Genomic DNA, 27,021 nt, shown 5'->3' with positions numbered 1-27,021 from the left:
GTTTATCTGTTGGGATGTTGTAAAACTATATTCATTTTTCTTAATGAGAAGATCTAAAAAATTAATTTGTTGTGTATCATAGCTAAGTTTAAAGGTGAGATGTGGATCCCTCTCATTCAGCCATTTAAAAAATTCCTTCAAAAGACTCTCCTCACCACGCCATAATAAAAAGATGTCATCTATGTATCTCTTATAGAAGACAATATTATTTTGAAAGGGGTGGTCTCTTAAAATTTTTTTTAGATTTTTCCAGTTTTCATAACACATCCCTCAAACGAAATCTACCATTTAGCCAATTTTTAAGGCTCAAAAGAATATGTACAACAATAGAGGACTTTGATGAGCAGTCAAAATTGATGAAGAGTAGATTTAAGAAGAGAGGTTATCACAATCAATGCATCGAAGAAGGATATCTCAAAGCCAGCTTGGAATCTCGGAATGATTTACTTGCAAGTAAGAGTGACAAAAGAAAACCTGATTTTCCTGTCACGAGTTGATGTTTGCCTAAAGGTGCGTTGTTTATGGATTATCTCTGAGTTGATTGGCAGTGGAAACGTTTTTCTGTAACCACGCACATGCACAGAGGAATTCCCCAAGCCAATCAGTGGTTTGAATTTTATTTGTGACCCCTGAGGCAGGCACTTCTGGCATCAAAAACACAGACCGTGTCGTGTCCATTATGTAAATTGGCTCAATAAACGCTTTTCATATCATCTCCCAAGCTGGATTGTCTATTTGTCAGCCTCTACTTTTGCTGTTCGTCTATAGAGTAGTAGAGCATTACACGCGTGATTAATGCCAATAATTGGAAGTTGTGTAGGTACTAGACGGTATTCAATAAACAGTGTGCCCATGTCTCTTAGGGGCATAGTTATCAATGGGGCTTGTGGCAACGTTGCTAGCTGGCTGCAAGACCTCATAAAGTACTTTATTTATGTACACAAAAGGGGTTGTAGTCAGCTCTGTTACTTCACAGGCTTAGTCCTTTTAAGAAGCGTCTTTCTCTCTCTCTCTCTCTCTCTCTCTCTCTCTCTCTCTCTGTACAGACCCAGTCAATATTCTTCATGGTGCTGGATCTTAGCCAGGCCTAAACACTCTGGCAACGTATGGTAAATCAGGTCTCTTCTGGACACACATCAAATTCATATACTTTAGGAATACTCTGCAAGGTTCTCTCCTACCTTGGCAGTATTCTGTCCATGTATCATTCACTCCTGGATGTTGACTTGACTGCCTACAGTTTCCCACCCCAGTGAAACACTTAGTGCTGGCTACTTCTCTTTCCTGGCACTTCCCTCAGGCACTGTAGCCTCATTGCCACTCCCTTAGAGACCTCTTGATGCAAGGCCTTGGTGAACTATTCTGCTTTAGGGCATTTAACCTTCTCCCTGCTTGATCCCTGCCCCTCTGGCTCAGGAGGTTGGCGCCACCTGCCATAAGGTGGTTCAAATTCAGCCTTGCTAAGGAAGTGATCCTATGGAAACCCAGTCATGTACCACCCATTCCCTCATAGGGTCAAGTTTCAAGTTTAATACAATTTACTAGACTACCAGATGGGAGTACCATCTAGGCAGTTTATAATATTTTTAAAAATATAAGCAAGAGAAGTAGTGAGTGCACTCAGCCAGACAAATAGAGAGTGAGGTAAAAAGGTAGGAATTCCATATAGTGAAAGAAAGAAGGGAAAGGAACAAACATTGGGTATACTCTTATCTCTTCCAGAATGATAGAATGAAATAGAGGAGTTTAATGAAATGCGTCCTGAAATTAAAAAAAGTCTTAAATTCTGACATGAAAGCCAGTAAAGAGGTTTGATGTTGTAAGGCGGTAGATAGAAGGTTCCAATGCTGGGGACCTTGAACAGAGAAAATGGAGGCATGAGTGTGCTCATGAAGAATTCGTTTATAGGTTGGGACAATGAGTAAATTGTGGTCCTGGGAGCAGAGAGAACATGAAGGGACATATGGAAGTAGCAGACAATAAAGATAGAGAGGTTCTTTTGAAGCCAGGGTTTTGAAAACCAGAAGAAAAAGTTTGAACGTAATTCGATGAGTCATAGGAAGCCAAAGGGAGTTTTTTAGCAGCGGCTTAACATGGTCAAATTTTTTTTGCTTTATGGATTTATCGAATGGCAGTATTCTATACAAGTTATAAACGATGTATGTCTTTAAGTCGAAGCCCTTTGTGAAGCGAGTTACAGTAATCAATTTCAGATATGATGAGTGAGTGAACCAAAATAGTAAGAGCTGAGGAATGTAAGAGAGATTGAACAGAACAGATAAGTCTTAATCTGAAAAATGAACGCTTTACTACTTGTCCTATTTGTGTCTGGAAGTTGAATTTGTCTTCAATGAGAACACCCAAGAAATGAGTGGTCGAATAGTGTAGAATAGGTGTATTACAGAGGCAAATGGGTAAACTAGGATTTTGAATCAAGCAGTTAATAACTAGTAGAATTTTGCACTTGTCAGGATTAAGAACTAGGTGAAATTTTTGAAGCCAATCTGTTATTGATGTAATATTGATGTTAGAAAAAACTGCGGGGCTAAAGTAATCTATTATTGAAAGCATTTGGATGTCATCAGCATATACATATAAAGAAAAAACCAAGAGATTGTGCTAAAGTAGTGGACAGGGGGAAATGTTGAACAAAAGAGGAAATAGTATGGAACCCTGGGGAACACCAGATGTTGAAGAGTAAGGTGTAGAGATACTACTACTTATCTTTTCTAAAGCGCTACTAGAAGTACTCAGCGCTGTACATTTGAATATGAAGAGACAGTCCCTGCTGGACAGAGCTTACAATCTAATTAGGACAAACAGGACAAATAAGGGATAAGGACAAAGAGTAGCAAGATTCTGTGCGGAATCTCAAAGCATAGCAAGATTCCCAAATCCCAAAGACTACTACTAGTATTACTACTTATCATTTCTATAGCGCTACTAGACGTACGCAGCGCTGTACACTTGAACACGAAGAGACAGTCCCTGCTCGACAGAGCTTACAATCTAATTAGGACAGACAAACAGGACAAACAAGAGGTAGGGACAAAGAGTAGCAAGATTCTGTGCAGAATCCCAGAGAGTAGCAAGATTCCGGAATCTCAAAGCATAGCAAGATTCCCAAATCCCAAAGACTACTACTAGTATTACTACTTATCATTTCTATAGCGCTACTAGACGTACACAGCGCTGTACACTTGAACATGAAGAGACAGTCCCTGCTCGACAGAGCTTACAATCTAATCAAGACAGACACATAAGGCAAATAAGGGACAAGGACAAAGAGTCATAAGATTCCAGAATCTCAAAGACTACTACTACTACTACTACTTATCATTTCTATAGCGCTACTAGATGTACGCAGCGCTGTACACTTGAACACGAAGAGACAGTCCCTGCTCGACAGAGCTTACAATCTAATTAGGACAGACAAACAGGACAAACAAGAGGTAGGGACAAAGAGTAGCAAGATTCTGTGCAGAATCCCAGAGAGTAGCAAGATTCCGGAATCTCAAAGCATAGCAAGATTCCAAAATCCCAAAGACTACTACTACTACTTATCATTTCTATAGCGCTACTAGATGTACGCAGCGCTGTACACTTGAACACGAAGAGACAGTCCCTGCTCGACAGAGCTTACAATCTAATTAGGACAGACAAACAGGACAAACAAGAGATAAGGGAATATTAAAGTGAGGATGATAAAATAAGGGTTCTGAACAAGTGAATAAGGGTTAGGAGTTAAAAGAGATAGAGTTATTATGATGAATACAATACTGGCAGTCACTAAAATAAGATCAGAACCAATTTAGAACAACTCCTGAAGTAATAGTGAATGGTCAATGAGATCAAATGTGGCACTGAGATCTAAAGAGAGAAGAAAAACAGAACGCGATCTATCTAGGTGGGTTTGATATATGTGGTGATGCCTAAAAGAGTAGTTTCAGTGTTATGGTGTTTGCGAAAACCAGATTGATGAGGGTGAAGTGTATTAGGTTTTTTTAAAATAAAATCAGAGAGTTGATTATAGACCACAGCTTCCATCACTTTAGCTAGAAATGGAAGGTTTGCGATTGGGCGAAAATTACTAGGATCTGAAGAAGACAGTGAAGTATGTTTAATATTAGGATATACGATTGCAGATTTCCAGTGTCTTGGGACATCTCCTGATTGAAGGCTATTGTACAGCGCTGCGTAACCCTAGTAGCGCTCTAGAAATGTTAAGTAGTAGTAGTAGTAGTAGAAATAAATTAATCAAGTTTTATGGGAGAGGATCAGCTGAAGACATGGTGGTGTTAAGTGACATTATAATACGCTGAAGTTCGCAACAGGAAGGACAATGAAAAGATGTCACAGTACTCCAGGTAGTTGAATCGATTTATGTGGTAGGTGAGAGTAACATGAGCTAATTTTTTTTCTTTGAGGTGGCATGTCATAGGTGAAGAGTGAATGTTCCTACACTAACCAGTTAGTGCACCTATATTAGTCAGTGCAAGGATTTATTTATTTATTTGTTGCATTTGTATCCCACATTTTCCCACCTATTTGCCGGCTCAATGTGGCTTACATAGTACCAGAGAGGCGTTCGCAGACTCCAGTGTGAACTGCGTGAGCCCTTATCACCTACAAAATAGTTGGTGGTAAGTGTTCACATGGTTATTTTTAAAATGGTCACTTGCTAATGGCAACATTAGCATGTGGCCATTAATACAAAAATAGAAAATTGGTCATTTTACGGCTGCAGAAGCATAACAGAAGGAGCTACAGTCATGAAATGGTCTATTATCTTGCCTGAGGATTGCAGTGTTGTTTGTTCATCCTCGTATTTCAGTGAAAATTTCACATTTTACCTCTATTTCATGCTACTTTATATTCAGCCATTTTCTTTCTCCAACCTATAGACCTGTTTATGTTGTGAGGTTAGTGCAGTGCCTCAGAACCAAGAAACCAGAAACTAGCTATAGCTCCTTCCCTTGCCCCAGGTACAATATAAGTACCTGTATATATGTAAACCACTTTGATTGTAACCAGAAAAAGGTATATCAAACCCCATTGCCTTTCCCCTTCCATCTCAGCAGTATTTTTTCTTTTTCTTTCCCTAGTTTATGTCTTCTTAATACTGATGTGCTTCCCTTTCACAGTCCGCTTACTTCTTTTTGTCAGTTTGTATCTGCATGTGTCATGAAGCCTACACCTTGAACAACAGCGCCAAGTCAAGCAAGTTGGTTCTTGGGCAATATGTTTGTCGAATGTTGTCCTGTTGCTGTGGCTTCACAGTCAAGTTGACTAGTAGGTGGGTACACACTAGGATTACTGCCTTACCCCAGGTCAACAGAACAGGTTCATCTAGTCTTGGTATTTTCCTATTGCATGCACAGAGAACCTGCGTGCCAGTGAAATGAATGGCAAAATCAGAATTACAGATCTGAGCATGCAATAGGACAAAGCTATTTCATAGGCTCCTTGCCAGAAAATTCTTTGTAAGGATGAGTCTACACATTAGGCATTTTCATGTGATGCCTCTACCCTAATAAAGTCAATTAAATCCGTATTCAATGAACAAGTTAGGATTAAAGAACTGTCTTAGACATAAAAGAGTTGAGCCAGTGTGAATAATTCAGGCTCTTCTATTAGTGTTATGTACTAAAGTTAATACCAAAATACAGCAGCCAGGCTGATATTCAGCAAAACACGCTTCGAAAATGCCAAACCCCTCTGAGAAAAGTTGCATTGGCTCCCGATCAAAGAACGGATCATCTTCAAAATCTGCACCTTAGTCCACAAAATCATGTACGGCGTAGTCCCAGGATACATGACAGACCTTATAGACTTACCAATAAGAAACAAAGTCAGATCGTCAAGATCCTACCTAAACCTACACTACCCAAATTGCAACGGACTGAAATACAAAACAACTTACGCAGCCAGCTTCTCCTACATCAGCGCACAACTATGGAATGAGCTCCCAAAAGCTGTGAAAACAATCCACGACCACTTGAACTTCAGGAAATCACTAAAAACCTACCTCTTCAAAAGGCCTACCCCAACGACCCCATGTAACCCTCTTCACCTACTAACACAGCATGACTATGATCGAACAGGACAACACGCAATCTTCATCCATTCCGACCCTCCACTTATACCTCATACGATCACTATACAACTTTGTATTTGTTATCCACCGACTGGGCAAACGCCTTTGACGGTACTATGTCAGCCACATTGAGCCTGCAAATAGGTGGGAAAATGTGGGGTACAAATGCAACAAATAAAGAAATAAATTCTTCATTTTAGGAAAAAAAAATCTTATGGTTTTTTCTTTAGCAGGCATTTCAGCAATATTATACCTACTTTGTGTCTCGTGATTTTATTTGAGCTGATGGCAATATTCCGTATATTTTGTTGCTTAGGGGAAAAGTTATCAGCATCGGCTACTGTTAAGATGTGTTACTTTACTGTTAATTCCAGTTATTAGTAACTAGATCTCATTGCATAAAATGGGACCAGCGCTGACATAACATGAGTTTGTGGTAAAATAATGCATCTTAATGGTAGGACAAACAGGAGAGAGGGAATCCATGATACAAAGAACCAAAATGAATGCAAAAAAAAAAAGCACGATGAGCCTTCAAGAACAGGTTCGTATCTAAAAATGTATTGAAGGACCCGAGATTGGCCCAGGGCTGTCGAAAGACAGAGCCGGGCCCAGGGCAGGATTGGACCGCTGCACACCCACCCACTCCACCTGGGCCGCTGCTGCCGCACCGCTCTCCCACACTCAGACCACCGCCCCTGCACCTTTCTGTCTGCTCCCTCGCTCTGTCCTCTCCTGCTCTGCTCTTGTCCATGCCGGGAGTTGGGACCCAGATGATTTCATTAATGTGATATTGCATTAAATGCAATCATCTGGGTCCTGGGTGGCACGCAGGAGAGGACAGACCTGGAAGCAGGCAGGAAGAAGCTTGCCAGCACTGGGTCCGAATCCGGGCTCGCCTTTGGAAGCTGGGCCCGGGAAATTTGCCCCCCCCCCCCCCGGCCGTGTTTCAGCAGAACACCTGCGTCAGGGGTCTAATGTGTCTTATTAATCTATAAGTGCATTCACTCTGCAGCTCCTCGGTACCTCTCCACTCTCAACTCTCCCTACATTCCTCCCCGGGAACTCCGTTCACTGGGTAAATCTCTCTTATCTGAACCCTTCTCCTCCACTGTTAACTCCAGACTCCGTTCCTTTTATCTTGCTGCACCATATGCCTGGAATAGACTTCCTGAGCCGGTACGTCAAGCTCCATCTCTGGCCGTCTTTAAATCTAAGCTAAAAGCCCACCTTTTTGATGCTGCTTTTAACTCCTAACCCTTATTCACTTGTTCAGAACCCTTATTTATCATCCTCACTTTAATATTCCCTTATCTTTTGTTTGTCCTGTTTGTCTGTCCTAATTAGATTGTAAGCTCTGTCGAGCAGGGACTGTCTCTTCATGTTCAAGTGTACAGCGCTGCGTACGTCCAGTAGCGCTATAGAAATGATAAGTAGTAGTAGATCTTATAACTTGATAATGAGTTCTGGCAAGGAGGTCTGTAAGGGCAAGCAGTGAGCTATAAACCAGTCATACTCATCGTGCTTTTTGTGCACATCTTAATGGTAGTCCACATTGATAACTACACCACTTAGCATTTTAATTTTGTTGCATATAAGTATTTAAAATAAATAAATAAGCTGGTACTGTATAAGCCTGTTAAACTGACTTTGGGTGAGGTAGCACTTCTAGCAAGCGCAGCCAAAACAACCGTACAAGCTTGACAAAACACAAATATTAAAGACACATAAAAGCAATTGTCTAGATGCCAGGGCCTAGGCTCCAGTCCAAGATATCTGCCTTCCTTTTTGTATTTCTTTGTTCCTCTTTTTTCTCTGTTATAATAATTGTAAACTTTTACTTTCTCCATACAGTTTCTTCTTAAAGTTGTTTTGTCATGCTTCTGACCCCCCCCCCCCCCCCCCCCCCGGGAATTTTGGTTGTCCCCGCGACGGAAAGCAGTTGAGGACGCCCAAAATCGGCTTTCCATTATACCGATTTGGGCGACCCTGTGAGGAGGACGCCCATCTTGCGATTTGTGTGGAAAGATGGGTGCCCTTCTCTCCCGAAAATAAGCCTGATAGGCTGTGTTATGCCCAGGTTGGATAAATTTCTACAAAACATTGAAATTTCACATTTGACAACAGTAGACTTACAAAAAAACAGTTTTACTGGGTTGAAGCTATATTTTGTGATGATACCACTGAAGCTTGAATTCTCTAGTGATACCAGACAAATCTCTGTGTTATGTGCTATGTATGATAGTAATAATATACATTTACCTGAGAAATGCCGTGGAACGTCTCTCTGAAACAATTATCCCCAAGCGAAATGCAGTGTGAAGTGTCAGGGCCAGAGAGCTTGAAAAAGCTGCAACTGAGTTAAGAGGTGTGTAGATCCCAGCTAGTGTTTCTCTGTATATATAAGAGGACGTCCTATCCGTGTATTCTCGTTCTGGATTAGGTTCATAGAGCAGCCTTTCATCAAAGGAATGTGCTAGCAGGTATTAACAGTGAGCAGAGGAGACAACCCAGTGGAAGAATCGGCCAGTGAGCAAGAAGACTATTAGAATAATTAGGAACTTGCGTTTCTACTGAGGCACTAGCTACAAAGGGAAATGTATAATTAATTATACAGTAGAGTGTTAGCAAATATTCAAAGCTGCCAACTCTTCCTCTTCAACAGAGCGAAAAACTGGTTTCTGAGCAGTAAGGTTACTTTCAGCTGCACCTGTTGAAAAGATTCCAGATTGAAATGGTTTTTTTTAAATTATTTATAATGTCTGGAGCTACCACCTCACAGGGACCAGTTATCTTTATACTTCCCCAGACATCTCCCGCATAGTTAAGCAGGCCTCGCCCCAGGCCGGCGCGGTTCCCTCTTTGCGACTCTTCGTGCTGTTTTATGGCGGCTTCTCTCTCTTTACGGCAGTAGCAGTCAGGTCCCTTCCTTTCTTTGCTCGAAAGATGGTGGCTGGGACACTCTATACCTACCCTGAATTCTGGAGGGCATTCAAAGCCCTGATTGCAGCCCAGTACAGTGGGGCACAGATCACAGTCCCACATTTTACAACGCAGAGGCTAGAGACCAAAGTGTCAGAATAAGCTGTTTCTTCTATTATTTATAATGGCAATACAGAAGAACGGTGCATTCGACCTTACAAATCATAACATCAATGCAGATAATAGCGTTTAAAACGCAAAGCAAATACTGCCACATATCTGTATGTTGTTGGTTTTATATTATTTTTTAGTTCTAATATCTTTATTGAAAGTTTTAATATAAATCTGAAAACTTATACAAACAAGAAACTATCATATAACCTGGTAAAGGTAATATCAACTGTATACAGTTTCCAGATGAGAAAATGAATCATTCATTCATTAAAATAAAAGGGGAAAAAATAAAGCACGAATGGAACAAACAAAAATAGTTATAATTAAGAAATAACTGAAGTACTATCACAAAATGCAATCAGTGAATCCCAAGTTTTTTGAAAAATGTCTAAAGTATTATTATAATCCTTTCATAGTTAAGAATGTTACCGATAAATGCCCACCAAAAGGAGAACGTAATCATTTTTATGATTTTTCCAATTATTTATCACCTTTTTAAAGGAATTCACTCAAGGTAGTGTACAGTAAGACCAATCTGAATGTAAGGGCTCTGTTTACTAAGCTATGTTGTAGGCACACAAACTTTTTAGTGTGTGCTAAAAATTAGCACGCGCTAATGATAGAGACACCCGTAGGAATATAATGGGTATCTCTATCATTAGTGTGCGCTAAAAATTAGCTTGCACTAAAATGTTTGCGTGCCTACAGCGCAGATTACTAACAGGGCCCTAAGTCTGGACAAGTAAAGCACATGTGCTCTAAATTGCCAATGCCAATATCACTATTACAAGACCAACACTTATTAGATAGGACAGAATTGGCTTTATGCTTCTGGACAGGCGGCCAAAGAGCTTTATGTGCAAATAAATGTAAGGATTGTAAGATAGGTGTAAAAGCAATTGGCTTTAAAGTTTTAGTCCAATATCTGTGTCAATTTTTTCAGTTAAAGAGAAATGAGCATTTATGGACCAAAGATTTTGAAATGCTGAAATTCTAGCATCTCTTACAGGAAAAATTGCATTGTAGTAAAAAGAAGCTACGCCTCTTGGTTTTGAAATCGAGTGAATTAAAGTTAGCAAGTCAGGTGTCTTAAGAGACATATTTTACACCAAGATTTTGTAATTGCATTCCTTAATTGGCGATTTCGAAATTTCTGAGTATGTGGAACAGGAAATACCTTTTGTAATTTCTCAAATGTGTCAATAGAATCTTGGCTGCATATGTCTTTAAAACAAAAATACCACTTGATGGCCATTCCTTCCAAGGTTTAGAATCAATTTTTAATTACGGATGGCCTCAAATAGCAGATTCAAAAGATGCCACAAGCCTAATTTCTCATTTAGAATCAAGGAAAAGAAGGGCCTGAACTATATCCTATATAATAAAACTCACCCTCAACGTTCTGAGGACACTGACGTCACTGTCAGTTCCTGCGGGCACTTCCTTCCGGTTCGAAGGGTTCGTAGTGGTGAAGCCACCAAAATCGCTGTGTCTGGGCCTCGCCCTCGCGTCAAACGTGATGACGTCGAGGGCGGAGCAATGGCGTCAGTGGCTTTACAACCAACAAGGACTCGGGAGATGAAGGTGGCGTGCATTGACGAGGTCCGGAACAATGGCGGTCAGTGGCTTCACAACGCCGAAGGGGTGGGTAGGGAGGGGGGGTTTCGGGAGGAAAACCTTGCTAGCGCCCGTTTCATTTGCTCCAGAAACGGGCATGTTTTACTAGTCACTAATAATAGGCCAATTAGCAACTAAATTTGTTGAAGATAAAAGGAGAAGCTTGTCCAGAGAGACTGGAGTAGTTATATGAAGTTCAATAAGTAGCCAAACAGGAAAGGCATTGGATTTAGATTGCTACCAAGTTATAGCACTCTTTTAAAAAAAAGGCCTGTTTATAATTATAAAAATCGGGAACCTTAAGACCACCCAAATGTCTAGATAATCATAACTTGGTTAAGGAGATTCTAGGGTGCTTATGTTTCTAAAGAAAGGATACCAAACATATAAAGAGGAATCCAATAAAATTTATATGGAAATATGATGTTTGATTTTAACAAAATATTTCTAAAAAGCAAGGAAAAGACCTCAAAACGCCCAACCGCTTACTTTCAGTTTTCGGCGGCTTTAACTGAGGACGTGGTATTCATCACTGGTCATAAAAACCTTGCTTGGAAAGAATGATTTTAACTTTTAATTTATTTCCAAAAAGATTTTAGCAATTTAGCTCTTTTTTACAAAAACGTTTTTTTAAATATATTGACAATATCAATGCTAACTTCGAAGTTTATTTGGTTCATAAAAACCTTCACTGATTCTCATGAAGCAGCTTTACAAAAATAAAGTCGAGCACTTATCTGTTGCCCGACGGTGGCCCCATCTGTTTCGCTTGTAGGCTTTTTCAAGGGCTGTGCTTTGAGAGAGAAAGCATTGAGAAAATGTTTTTCCTCTCTCTTGATCTGGATCATGGCAGAAGACCTTGACCTACTCTTCATCACTGAAACCTGGATCCACGACCAAAAGGACCCTATAATCCTAGACCTGTGCCCTCCAGGATACAAAATCACACACTGGACCAGAAAGGAAAAGAGAGGCGGAGGAATAGCACTAATCTACCGATCCCACTTTACCACCAAAACCACGGCCTCAACTTGAAATTACCTCAATCAGAATCCACAACAAAACCCTATGCGATCATTTGAATTGTGTCTTGTTTTACAGACCTCTGGGCAGGGGTATGCTGGTAAATTTTTAACAACGGGCTCTCTCTCCAGGCATAGCCAGCCCTGAAATTTGGGGGGGTGGGAATACATGCCTCTCTCTCTTCTCCCTTGTGCGGGCATGCTAGGCATACTTTTGCCGAGCCCCACCAGCCAATAAATGGACTGCCACCATTCTCTGCTGCTTGTTTCTGGCTCTGAGCAACATGATGGAATCTTCTTGCGCTTGCATGAAAAGTCCCAGCCTGATGCTCAGAGTCAGAAACAAGGAGCAGGGAGCAGCAGCAGTCTATTTACTTGGCTGGTGGGGCCAGCATCACTGCCAGCAAAGTAAAAGAGAATTCAGGAGGGAGTCAGTTGTTAGATTAGCCATGGGGAGGCCTACTTTAACAACCGGCTCCCAAAATTCTTAAAAACTTAACAAACGGCTCTCGCGAGCCCGTGAGAGCCCGCTCCAGCACACCACTGCCTCCAGGTAATTGGAATGAAGACCAAACCAGGGGCGTAGCCAGACACCCAATTTTGGGTGGGCCTGGGCCTAGGATGGGTGGGTAGAATAACTTTGCCCTGGTCACAAGTGATTTGGTCTCTCCCTCTCTCGCCTGCATGCCATTTGGCCTCTCAAACATTCTCCCTCGCATGCAGCAACTAATACACACTGCTCATGTTGGCCCCACAGCCTTCCCTCTGATGCAACTTCCTGTTTCTGCATAAGTGGGAATACATCAGAGGGAAGGCTGTGGGGCTGGTGTGAATAGTATGTATCAGTCGCTGCTCGCTGCAGGCGAAGATCTGCTATTTACAAGGTATGCAGGAGGGACAGTTGTTGGGAGTTTTTGGCCGGTGAGGCTTAGGGATCCCTGCCAGTCACATCATAGGTGTGCTGCTACTGGGTGGGCCTGGGCCCATCCAGGCCCACCCTTGGCTACGCCACTGGGCCAAACAATCTTCATGGACTTCATTTCAAACACATGTGTAACCAACTCCAATGTACTAGTATTAGGAGACATCAACCTTCACTTAGAAGACCCAAACTCAATCAACGCACGGGAAAGTAAGGAATTCCTCCACTTATGGGATCTCAAATGGCCACAAATGCAAGCAATCCACGTCAAAGGGCACACACTTGATCTCATCTCACATAAACTTTCAACACACCAGAACTTAATAATAACAGATATTAAATGGACTGAAACACCCTGGACTGATCACTACAAACTAAACTTATCCCTACACTGGTGGAAGAAGGTATTACACCAAATACAAGAACACACATCCTACAGCACAAGAGGTCAAGTAGACACAAAAACATTCTGGCAACTGATATACAACAATGAATGGTCAGCACAAACAGACTCCATACACTTCCTCATAGAATGGGATAAAAGATGCAAATGCATACTAGATGAAATAGCACCTTTACAAACAAGAACCTCATGAAAGCATAACTCGATACCATGGTTCAACAATGAACTAAAAAAGCTAAAAACACAATCCAGGAAACTCGAACGAGCATGGAAAAAAACAAAAGATGAACACACACTCAACACATGGAAACAATCACAAAGAAAATACAAATATGCAATAAGATAGACCAAAAGATCATACTATAAAACTAAAATATGGACAGATTACAAAGACACGAAGAAATTATACCAACTCGTGAACAAACTCCTAGACACCAACTTGGTCACTACAACGAATACAGACATCCCATCTGCAGATAAATTTGCTAAGTATTTCAATGAAAAAATTGTAAACCTACGCAACACACTACCTCATGACAGCACTGACATCGAAAACTTCCTTAATGAGTTGGACCCAACCACTGGAGGATACCCGGCTGACTGAACCTGGTTAAACTTCGCCCTCCTTACCGTCGATACAGTTACACAGGCGATCAGCAGGTTCTCCAACACTCACTGCAAACTAGATACCTGTCCCAACTACCTAATGAAATCCGCCCCTGAACGCTTCATAGTAGACCTCACATCCCACCTAAACTACATGCTTCAGCACGGTCTCTTCCCTAAGGAAAATGGCAACATCCTACTCACCCTGATACCAAAAGACACCAAAAACCCCCAAAATGAAATCACTAACTACCATTGTTAGTCAAACTGATGGAAAGCATGGTAGCTAAACAACTTACAGATTATATAAACAAATTCTCAATATTACACGAATCACAGGTTTTCGCCCCCTCCACAGCACAGAAACAGTACTACTCATTCTTCTAACCAAATTCAAGCAGGAAATAGCAATAGGCAAAAACATCCTCCTCCTCCAATTCGACATGTCTAGTGCATTTGACATGGTAAACCATAATATATTAATAAGATTACTAGATAAGTTCAGGATTGGTGGAAACATACTTAGCTGGATCAAGGGTTTCCTAACCACAAGAACATATCAAGTAAAATCAAACTCAAACATATCATCACCGTGGAAAGCAGACTGTGGAGTACCACAAGGATCACTGCTATCACTGATCCTCTTCAACCTAATGATGACCCCACTAGCCAAGTCCTTATCCAACCAAGGCTTTAACCCTTTCATCTATGCAGACGATATCACAATATACATTCCTTACAAATCTAACCTGACAGAAATCACCAACGAAATCAAAAAGAGCTTGAACATCATGAACTCGTGGGCAAATGCATTTCAACTAAAACTCAACAAAGAAAAACACACTTTTTCATCCTCTCGTCCCAACACAGCGTGGACAACCCCACAATCATCAACACCCCAGATTACACCCTCCCTATCTCAGACAGCCTGAAAATCCTCCAGCAGATTGCCAAGACATGTCGTTTCTTTCTTTACAACATCCGTAAAATCCGCCCCTTTCTTTCCGAGCACTCTACCAAAACCCTCATCCACACCCTTGTCACCTCTCGTTTAGACTACTGCAATCTGCTTCTTGCTGGCCTCCCACTTAGTCACCTCTCCCCTCTCCAGTCGGTTCAAAACTCTGCTGCCTGTCTCGTCTTCCGCCAGGGTCGCTTTACTCATACTACCCCTCTCCTCAAGACCCTTCACTGGCTCCCTATCCGTTTTCGCATCCTGTTCAAACTTCTTCTACTAACCTATAAATGTACTCACTCTGCTGCTCCCCAGTATCTCTCCACACTCGTCCTTCCCTACACCCCTTCCCGTGCACTCCGCTCCATGGATAAATCCTTCTTATCTGTTCCCTTCTCCACTACTGCCAACTCCAGACTTCGCGCCTTCTGTCTCGCTGCACCCTACGCCTGGAATAAACTTCCTGAGCCCCTACGTCTTGCCCCATCCTTGGCCACCTTTAAATCTAGACTGAAAGCCCACCTCTTTAACACTGCATTTGACTCGTAACCACTCGCCTCCACCTACCCTCCTCTCTTCCTTCCCATTCACATTAATTGATTTGATTTGCTTACTTTATTTATCTTTTTGTCTATTAGATTGTAAGCTCTTTGAGCAGGGACTGTCTTTCTTCTATGTTTGTGCAGCGCTGCGTACGCCTTGTAGCGCTATAGAAATGCTAAATAGTAGTAGTAGTAGTAGTCGTTACAATGGACTGCTACTTAACACTAGAAAGCCAAGTGACATCCACGACAAAGAAAATGTTCCACTCAATGTGGAAGCTCAAACACAATAAGCAATTCTTCCCGAGGGAAACATTTCGCAACCTGGTACAGTCAATGGTAATAAGCCATGTAGACTACTGCAATGGAATCTATGCGGGATGTAAAGAACAAACCTTAAAGAAACTTCAGACCGCTCAAAACACGGCAGCTAGGCTTATCTTCGGAAAAACGTGATTTGAAAGCGCAAAACCCCTCCGCAAAAAATTACACTGGCTCCCATTCAAAGAACGCATTGCTTTCAAAATCTGCACTCTGGTTCATAAAATTATCTACGGCGAAGCCCCGGGATACATGACAGACTTGATCAACCTACCAACTAGAAACACATCCGAATCAACATGAACATACCTAAATCTGCACTACCCAAGCTGCAAAGGACTCAAATACAAATCAACCTACGCATCCAGTTTTTCCTACATTAGCACACAACTGTGGAACGCATTACCAAAAGTCTTGAAAACTACGTACGATCACCTAAACTTCTGGAAAACACTAAAAACTAACATGTTTAAAAAGGCATACCCTGCCGATCCAACATAAATGCCTGATATCTGCAACACAACAAAACTAAAGTACGTAATGGGCATAACACAACTCTTCCATTATACGATGCCCTAATGTGGCTATGCCACATGAACCTTATCTTACCACAACATCACTTTGTATTTGTTCACACTGGAGTCTGCAAACGCCTCTCTGGTACTATGTAAGCTACATTGAGCCTACAAATAGATGGGAAAATGTGGGATACAAATGTAACAAATAAATAAATGACGGAATACTCTGGTGTTATCTATTCAAAGATGACCACTGGTGTTCCTTGGTCGGCTGCCAACCGGGGTGGATCGCCACTGCGCACCCCCTGGGTGTAGTGCCCCACACGGCGTATCGTCGCCTCCTCCCCCAGGTGCATCACCTCCAACCCCCCCCCCCCCCGGGTGCATTGCTCTTACCTCCTGGGGGTGCTGGGAGTAGCCGCGTGGCTGTTGGCTCCGTCAGTTCCCTGCCACGGAACAGGAAGTAACTTCAGAGGGAACACGGAACTGGTGGAGCCGACAGCCGCTTGGCTGCTCCCTGCACCCCCCTGCAGCATGCACCCGGGGTGGACCACCTACACCACCCCGCCCTCGGTACTCCACTGAAGATGACCAGGGACAAATCCGCTCTGGTCAGGAGCAATAAGAGAACCTATTACTCAAGCCAGTCTATCAGCCAGTACTTTGGCAAATATTTTGCAGTCAAAGTTAAGAGGCCGATAATTACCAGCGAGTAAGGGATCTCTGCCAGGTTTTTCCACAAATACAATAATCGCTTCAGCCATGGATGGAGAACATTTTTTTTAACAGAGATGTAATGATTATACAAATGTAAAAGTCTAGAAGATGAGATTGTAGAATATTTTTGGTAATATTCTGCAGTGAAGCCATCACTTCCTGGAGATTTCCTTGGTTTTAAAGCTGAAATAGTTTTTGGATTTCCACAGTAGTAAATTTAGCATCCAAATGTGAAAGCAATTGGGCGTCCATGGTAGGACATTTTAAGGAATTAAGAAAAGAAGACATCTGGTCATTGGATGCTTTATGTTGGGTAGTATAAATGCCTTTATAAAAGTCCAAAAAGTGATCCATTATTTCTTTCTATTTGGTTAAAGTGCTGCCATTGTGATTTATAGCATGTATAGTAGGTTTTTTATTTCTAGCACCTTTAAGGTAATTAGCCAATATTTTACTAATCCTGTTCATGCCTGCATTGTACACAATGGATTGAGAAAACAAGTTAATTCCTGCCTTTTGACTCAGGATTTTGTTGAACTGAATTTAAGTTTTTGTAAATGTACAAAATCATCTTTGTTTCCAGAAAACATATAAGCATGTTCAAGCTTTCAGATGTCATGCTCCAATTGAAGAAGTTCCTGTTTGCGTGTTTTATTCACATATGCCAAATATGCTATAATTTCCCCACATATGTAGGCTTTCTAAGTATCCCAGGTGGTGACGAGGGAAACATCAGGTATAGTATTTAAATTGAAGTATGATCTTTTGGAGAAAGACCTCATCTAGTAATAATGGAGAATTAAGACACCAAATTTTACAGTCATTTTGAGATGAGTTTACACTAGGGAACTTTGGAAGGCTAAGTGCTTTGAAAATATGCCTGTCTGTGAAACTGTTATGCCAGCATGATCTGTTGTGGATCAATGGTAGAGGTGAGAAGGCTGTCCACTAAAGATCTGGATATAAACCAGTATTCAGGACTTGAATATGAATTATGCGGGATAGAATAAAAAGTATAATCCAACATATCTGGATGCAATAAGCGCCGTGAATCAATTAAACCAAATTGTGCTGTTATATCATTAATAGCTTTATAAGATTTGGTCATTCTAAACTTAACAGAAGATTTTCTGTCTAAAGTACAATCCACTGAAGAGCCAAAGGACTAAGAAAAATGTTAAACAAAAGGGGGGATAGAACTGATCCTTGAGGGACACCACATTGCAGTGGACTTGAGGGAGAAGTTGACGATGCTGTAGAAACAGTAAAACTCATATCAGAAAGGAAATAGGAAAACCACACCGTGCCCAGGACTCCAATAGAATGAAGACGAGAGAGAAGCAAAGAATAATCAACTAGGTCAAAAGCTGCAGAACAATCTAAAGAAACGAGAAGAAAAAACATTCCTGAATCAAGGTAAGAATGTAATTCGCTGTTAAGTGATGTTACAGTAGTTTCAGTGCTCTGAAGCGCACAAAATCTTGTCTGTCTGGGATGAAGGTTAAAATGACTCAGTAAACTGAAGCAATTGCTGGAAGACAACTTGGAGAAGGCAACTTGAGTCCTAGAAATAAGTCTAACATGATATATTATAAGAAATATATGAAATTTACTTTGCTTACAGCTTGTAGATTCTCAGAAGCTTGTTGCCCTAAGGGGCCCTGAGGAACTGTCCATCAAGTGACATCTGGCTCAGTTTGGAGGTATGCAGATAACCTTGGACAAGGACTATTTCTTATGCAGCTCCAGACTACTTGGTGCCCTAGGAATCGGGGGATATCTGAAGATGACATCAAGGACATACTTGTGATTTGTCAAGCCGCAACAAAAGGGCACAGACTAATCACCTATTGTGATGATATCATGGACTGGACATCTCTGATAAGAAATCATATGTAAGATGCACCTGCAAAAGGCACAGTACACACAATCAGGGGCATTTTCGAAAAAGAAGGATGCCTATCTTCCGACACAAATCGGGAGATGGGCGTCCTTCTCTCAGGGTCGCCCAAATCGGCATATTCGAAAGCTGGTTTTGGGCGTCCTCAACTGCTTTCCATAGCAAGGATGACCAAAGTTCCTGGGGGCGTGTCGGCAGTGTACTGAAGGCGGGACGAAGGCGTGGTTGAGAGATGGGTGTCCTTGGCCGATAATGGAAAAAAGAAGGGCGTCCCTGATGAGCATTTGGCCAACTTTACTTGGTCCCTTTTTTTCATGACCAAGCCAGATGACCACAGGAGGGCAGCCTCTATGCCAGCCTCAAATGTCATACCCAGCTCCATCACAGCAGTATGCAGGTCCCTGGAGCAGTTTTTAGTGGGTGCAGTGCACTTCAGGCAGGTGGACCCAGCCCCCCCCCCCCACCTGTTACACTTGTGCTGGTAAATGGGAGCCCTCCAAACCGCCCCCCAAATCCACTGTACCCACATGTAGACGCCCCCCTTCACCCCTTAGGGCTATAGTAATGGTGTAGACTTGTGGGCAGTGGGTTTTGAGGGGGATTTGGGGGCTCAACACCCAAGGGAAGGGTGCTATGCACCTGGGAGCTGTTTTACCTTTTTTTTTTTTTTGTACGTGCCCCCTAGGGTGCCCGGTTGGTGTCCTGGCATGTGAGGGGGACCAGTGCACTACGAATCCTGGCCCCTCCCACGAATAAATGTCTTGGAGTTATTCGTTTTTGAGCTGGGCGCTTTCTTTTTCCATTATCGCTGAAAAACAAAAACGCCCAGCTCACAAATTGTCGAATAAAACATGGACGTCTATTTTTTTTTCGAAAACACGGTTCGGTCCGCCCCTTCACGGACCCGTTCTCGGAGATAAACGCCCATGGAGATAGACATTTTCGTTCGATTATGCCCCTCTATGTAACTTCTGTTCCTTTTATTATCCAGAATATTTGTATTAGGGACTTATAAATCTGTCTTAAGACTTGACTTCTGTCTGCACTTTGTTTTTCCACTTTACCTTTGTAAATAAATCCTTCTCTGTTTGTTCTGTGTGGTCCATGTTATACATTGGTGGATAAGAGAGAATTCTGAATTTGGGACCTTTTGTTTGTGCTATCATTTACACATCTAAGGCAGGGGCATAGCCAGCCCTCCAATTCTGGTGGCGCCCAGTGGTGGACTGGGGAGGCAACATATTCCTTCCTCCTCTTCTCTTTCCCTCCCCCCCCCCCCCCCCACTGAACATATCTTTGCTGGTGAGGACGCCAAGGCCCCGCCCAACTACAGTGCCCAAGCCACTCCCCTTCTCCTTGCGCTACTTCCTTAGTGCAGAAGTTGGCGGCGTGCCTTCAGCTGCCTATGCTCTGGAGGAGTGGCCTAGTGGTTAGAGCACCAGTCTTGCAATCCAGAGGTGGCTGGATCAAATCCCGCCGCTGCTCCTTGTGATCTTGGGCAAGTCACTTAACCCTCCATTGCCTCAGGTACAAACCTAGATTGTGAGCCCTCCTGGGACAGAGAAATATCCAGAGTACCTGAGTGTAACTCACCGAGCTACTACTTAAAAAGGTGTGAGCAAAATCTAAATAAATAAATATGCTGGGACCTCTCATGTATGTTCACTTTCCACAAGAACTGAGCATGATTGGGGAATCCTGGAGTTGGTAGCTGGAGGTATGTTGCTGAGTCTTGCATTAAGAAAGCAGAGTGGAGCAGCTTGGGCACTGTAATTTTTTGGATAGCGGCGTTTCAGCATTCCCACCAGCCGATTAAAGGAGTGCTGAAGTTCTGGAGGATGCCTGAGACCAAAGTGTGGGGCCCAGGCAGGGTACATTCCAGAGGGGGGTAGTGTCATAGCTGGATCCATCCTTGGGAGAGATGGTGTTATAGGGGGCCCATTCATTGCTAGCTACACCACTGGACCCTCCATTCCCTCAAGCACAAACTTAGATTGTGAACCCTCCAGGGACAGAAAAATATTTATTTGGATTTTGCTCACGCCTTTTTCAGTAGTAGCTCAAGGTGAATTACATTCAGGTACTCTGGATATTTCTCTGTCCCAGGAGGGCTCACAATCTAAGTTTGTACCTGACTGAGGCAATGGAGGGTTAATTGACTTGCCCAAGATCACAAGAAGCAGCAGTGGGATTTGAACCGGCCACCTCTGGATTTCAAGACCATTGTTACTCTAACCACTAGGCCACTCCTCCACTCCTACTTTACTTGATTATACTCCACTTCAATAGCTTTCAGGTGAAATTTGAAACTTCAATTGGCTCAGATCCTGCCCTTGGATACTAACCAAATCCTCATGTTGTGTAAGTCTCTAGAGTCAGTGAAGAGTTCCCAAGTGAACCTGCTTTTGGCACTAATCTAGGCAGGTTCACCTAAGGTACAGCTGACATAATACGTTAATCTGTGGTGCTGATTTTAAATGGCAGAAGTAGGACTATTTTCACAGTCCCAGTTTCCCATTGAAGCTCAGGGGTACATTCTGGAGTAAGAGACAGATAAACTAACGGATCAATACTGAGCCACCATGATGAGTGTTTATTGTAAACACCAGCCATGGCTGCCAACAAATATGAAGATATTCAGTGCCACTATTCAGATCGTGTCTGGAACTGAATATCCAGATAATGCAGTTAGGCACCAGAACTTATCTGGAGAGTTTTTTTTAATGTTTATTTCAACATTTGCTGTACTGCATTTGGTAAATAACAGCAGAGCGGTTTTCAACATTATATTTAAAAAATGGAAAAGGAAAGAACAGGAAAGGAGAGAGTCCTGAGCCATGTCTCCTGCCAGGGGCAGACTGACAGTGATCTGGCCCCCCAGGCAATAAGGGTCATGGGCCCCTAACCACCTATCAAAGTGATTAAACTAGATGGAGGCTAGGGGAGAGTTGGCCCTTCTGCTCTGGGCCCTTGGACACTGTCCTATTGTTCCAATGGTCAGTCCACCCCTGTGTTCTGTCCTACCAGATTTAGCTCAAACCAAGCTCCTCAGTGAAGTAATGGGCTTTAAGGCCTGTTTTGAATTTGTTATTTGAGATATATAAATAATGCAACTGTGGTAACGAGTTCCACAAAAGGAGAACTAAGACAGAGGGGTCCTTTTACTAAGGTGCGCTGAAAAATGGCCTGCAGTAGTGTACACGCATGTTTTGGGTGTGCGCAGAATCTTTTTTCAGGACACCTGCAAAAAATGCTTTTTTAAAATTGTCGCTGACAATGGATGTGCGGCAAAATGAAAATTGTTGCGTGTCCATTTTGGGTCTGAGACCTTACCACCAGCCACTGACCTAGTGGTAAAGTCTCACGTGGTAACTGGGCAGTAATGACCTACGCGCGTCAAATGCCACTCGGCGCGCACCCACTACGTATGTCTGAAAATAAAATTTATTTTTTGGATGCACATATCGGACATGGGCCATGTGGTAGCAGGGTGGTAACTCCATTTTGATGCGCATTGAGTGTGCATAGATGCTTACGCGGCTTAGTAAAAGGGCCCCAGAATGCTGCCTTACCTGTACAGTAAAGTCTGGTATGTGAAGGTGGAGTGACAGTAAGTAGACTGTCTCTTTGCGAGTGCAATACATGAGCAGATATATAAGGAATAAAGGTGTCTGATAACAAAAAAAAGGAGTTAGCCCAAAACAAGGATTTTGAATGCTACACTTAGAGCCTCTTTTACTAAACTGCGCTAGCGATTCCCAGTTCAGCAATGCCGACAAAGCTCATTCACTTTGAATGGGCTTCGTTGGCATTGCTGAGTGGGAATTGCTAGTATGGTTTGGTAAAAGAGGCCCTAAGAATTTTAGAAGCTGATATTCAATAGGAGATAACTGGGTAGGAAAGGCTCCTACTTGGTTATCTACTTCTAACCAGGTGATCCTCGGATTTTCAGCAGATAATAACCAGATCTGCCATGGCGCTATTTGGTTAGAGTGCACTAATGAAATTGGAGGAAAAAACCTTTCAGTAACTTCCAATCAAAAACTTTATAACAAAATAAAATGGAGACTAGGTAGAAACAAAAAAAAATATCTACATAAATAAATACATTTGAAAAAAAAGAGAAGGGAAACCCATGCACACCAGCCAACTCACCAGTGACTTCAAAAAACTCATCACAGCAACACATAAAAACCCTTTGTGACAAAACAGTGGGTTTTTTTAAGCCTGTAAAACTGACTTAATTAATTCTTAAAGTGTATTTCTCTAGTTTGGACAGAAGGTGCATGTTTATGCTTAAAGCTGTTACAGAGAACTGACCTTTCCTTCTTTAGTTAATACAGAAAAGAGGAAGTGCTCGCAGTGATGCGGTCATCTATTTTCAAATGTTGTTGTTCTGGGCTCTGAATGGTCTGGAGTTTGAAGTTACCCAGGAGTTACTGGTTTTGCCTCCAATTTCAGCCAGGGAGAAGAGAGAGAAAGATCTCTTTGCTGAAGCCCTGTAAGCAGTTATATTTGATAACTTGTGAACAGCTGTATGGTCCTGATTTCCCCAGGTACTATTTAGATAGTAAACAAATGTGTAGTTAGTGTTATAACTGATCCATATTTCAGTTATCTGTTACTGTTTGCTGATTGCACCTTTTCTGTTCATTGTTCTACATTTTTTGCATGACAATAAACATCTTTAGTTTATTGCCTCTGCTTGTCTGGACTGACTAAGAATCCTGGTGGCTTATGTGTTGGTTCTGTGAATGCTTTCTGGGAACTGGGGGGCCACTGGGAGTGGCCTCCAGTAACTTAGAAATCACTGGGGATAATTTGAGAGCGGGAGACTAGCCCGGAGATGATTGGGACCCAGTCAGTGGGAGGAGGGTGCTAGGGTAGAGCACAAGCAACAGGTGCAGGCAGACCTGAGCTGTGCTAGGATAGACCCTCTAAGTGGCCGTGGGGTAGCCCAGGAGGGTGGCTAGGCATTTTGTGACACCTTTCTCAAATGATATAAATCAAGATGTGGAATGGACAACTTTGTCATAGGATTGCGACCCTATGGATATAAATGTGTTTTGCATATATATATATATTTTTTTCTTTCATTTTTCAAATTAAACTTACATACACATGTAGCAAAAGGCAAAACCAAGTCCACATTAATAAAGAAAAAGGAGACATTCATAATACTAAGCAAATAATGAAGCAATACGATGAACAAACATCAATTCTAAGTATCTTTTATCTAAGACCCTAAAATCTAATGTAGAATCTGCCAACTAACTGACAATTAATAAAGGAAATAGAGGAAATTCATTTTCTCCCAAATTCTATAAATGGCGTTAAACAATGCGCATTGAAATGTGTTCACACTGCTGCTTGGTGCGCATACATTCTTCATTAGTTAACAAGGCAATCACTGTTGATAATTGACCTCTAACAAGCCATTATCAGCACTAATTGGACACTATGAGGAAAGGCTAAAGCAGCTAGGGCTCTTCAGCTTGGAGAAAAGGCGGCTGAGGGGAGATATGATAGAGGGCTATAAAATAATGAGTGAAGTTGAATGGGTAGATGTGAAGCGTCTGTTCATGCGTTCCAAAAATACTAGGACTAGGGGGCATGCGATGAAGCTACAATGTAGTAAATTTATATTTCAATATTTTTATTGATGACAAATCAAGCCAAAAACACTTCCAAATAGAGTGAAATACAAACGTGCACTTACAACATCGTGCTCAACGAGGTCTAAATTATACCTTTTATCATCACAGTTTCTCCCGCTTTTATCCCCCCCCCCCCATTTCTCCCCCTCTATTCTTAGTTATGAGTGTTATTGATGACATTCCTTATCCAAACAAATTTGGCATATTACATGCATCTTCTGCTGATATATCTATCATAAAACTGTTGTCAGCTCTAGCTGCATCATCAAATTTAAACGAATTGGAGAAAATGTTTCTTCACTCAACGTGTAATTAAACTCTGGAATTCGTTGCCAGAGAATGTGGTAAAGGCGGTTAGCTTAGCGGAGTTTAAAAAAGGTTTGGACGGCTTCCTAAAGGAAAAGTCCATAGACCGTTATTAAATGGATTTGGGGAAAATCCACTATTTCTGGGATAAGCAGTATAAAATGTTTTGTACATTTTTGGGATCTTGCCGGGTATTTGTGACCTGGATTGGCCACTGTTGGAAACAGGATGCTAGGCTCGATGGACCAGTACTACTACTACTACTTATCATTTTTATAGTGCTACTAGACGTACGCAGCGCTTTACACTTGGAGTGGAGTGGCCTAGTGGTTAGAGTGGTGGACTTTGGTCCTGGGGAACTGGGTTCGATTCCCAAGGCAGCTCCTTGTGACTCTGGGCAAGTCACTTAACCCTCCATTGCCCCAAGTACAAATAAGTACCTGTATATAATATGTAAGCCGCATTGAACCTGCTATGAGTGGGAAAGCGCGGGGTACAAATGTAAGAAAAAAAACCATGAAGAGACAGTCCCTGCTCGACCGAGCTTACAATCTAATTAGGACAGACAAACAGGACAAACAAGAGATAAGGGAATATTAAAGTGAGGATGATAAAATAAGGGTTAGGAGTTAAAAGCAGCATCAAAAAGGTGGGCTTTTAGCTTAGATTTGAAGACGGCCTGAGATGGAGCTTGACGTACCGGCTCAGGAAGTCTATTCCAGGCATAAGGTGCAGCAAGATAAGTACTTATGTCTTTATATATCCCCCTTGTGCATATTCTAAAAAGTAATGTGCTATATTCAAAGACGCACAGTGAGGGGGGTATGTCTAAAATGTATGTGTGCTGTTATAGAATCACATCTAATTGTGCAGAAAATGGTTGTAGATATGTTGGCCTGCTCTGACCAGGCATACCTGCTCGTGCATACATTGTTCAGTGCTTAAGCACGATTCTGAGCAATGCACTTTTCACCATGGTTTCCTCAAACCCTCTTTGCTAGTTAGATGAGCTTCAAATGTGCTGGAGGATTTAGGGTCCTGCTTAGAATTTTGGTGATTGGGCCATGGTATAAACAAGTGTAGATCTGGGATGTCTACCCTAAGCAACTAACAGTCTCTCCATCGTCTCCTTGTTCATGCTCAGGGTGGACAAGATCTTCTTCACCTTCATGCAGTTGTTCCTCCCCTGGTTGTGGCTCCTGCTCCAGATGATCCCTCTGCTCCCATTCCAGTGTCGCAAACACCCACAGAAGGTGAGCTCTCCACAGGGAACCAACAAAGGGCAAAATACACAGTGGATCCAAAAAAGTCCTCTCACAGTGAGTGTCTTCCTGAACAAGGTCTTTATTAACAATAGCAAACTTGACCCATTCCAGTGTCTCCAATATCCTCCTCATCGGCTTCCACCAGCAGGATGTTGGCATGGTTCACTGGACCATGGGGCTGGGTTGCGTGGCAAGAAACGTTTGGTGGTGGGCATTTAAACTCCATAGCGGTTACAATGTGAGGTTTGGGAAGTGACGTGGAGGGGCATTTTCGATATGACATCTAAATCTGAATTTGGACCTCCAAGGCCCTCCTGAGACTGGGCCAGCTACTCAGAGGTAGGAGCTGGGAATCAGGATAGACAGGTGGGGTGGCCTTTACCAGGAGAAAAAAAAAATCTCTGCACGAATATAAGAGTGCTAGGGTGTCCCTAACCAGCCCCCCCCCCCCCCATCACACTGTGTATGATTTATAACAAATTACTACTCTACCTATGTAGAGGAGTGTGGTAGCCGTGTTAGTCCACTCTTAAGGTTATCACCCAACAGAAAGGACTTAACAAGGATCTGGGGTTCCTAGCCCATTATAAACCATAAAGCTGTATGTCTCTGTTGATCACCCTCCCCTCACCTATCCACACCCATCCTGTTAGAATATCAATGATATGCTTTGATGTCCCCATGCATACTTCCTACCCACCCCCCTCCTCCCACCCTGTCAGACTGTCATAGTAATGCTTCAATGTTTTCACTTATATACACTGTCAGCTAGCACATTTGCTTATTTCCGATCTGAGGAAGAAGGGCAACCTTCGAAAGCTAATCAAGAAATGTATTAAGTTATGTCCAATAAAAAAAGGTATCATCTTATTTTCTTTTCCATGTTTTATTTTGTTTGATTTGTATTGATACTCTACCTATGAAAAGTTATTCCGTTATTATACTTCCGCTATGTACATCCATATGGTGCACAAGCTGGCATGTTCGAAAATATAAGTGAGATTAAATAAAAAAATGGTACCGACAATAAAGAACCACAACGCGGATACAGCATTTGCTTGCTTTTGCTTTGAGTAT

The 27,021-nt window shown here is 42.1% G+C and overlaps 1 protein-coding gene across 1 annotated transcript in view; it reads right to left on the bottom strand.

The window, feature by feature from the left end:
• Positions 1-27,021, bottom strand: part of LOC115456837 (thioredoxin domain-containing protein 17-like) — a 531,330-nt gene that overhangs the window by 459,335 nt on the left and 44,974 nt on the right. The gene's annotated exons all lie outside the window — the stretch shown is intronic.

Source organism: Microcaecilia unicolor, chromosome 13, assembly GCF_901765095.1.
Source record: "Microcaecilia unicolor chromosome 13, aMicUni1.1, whole genome shotgun sequence".
Taxonomy (NCBI): domain Eukaryota; kingdom Metazoa; phylum Chordata; class Amphibia; order Gymnophiona; family Siphonopidae; genus Microcaecilia; species Microcaecilia unicolor.
This window is presented reverse-complemented; position numbering and strand designations above follow the sequence as displayed.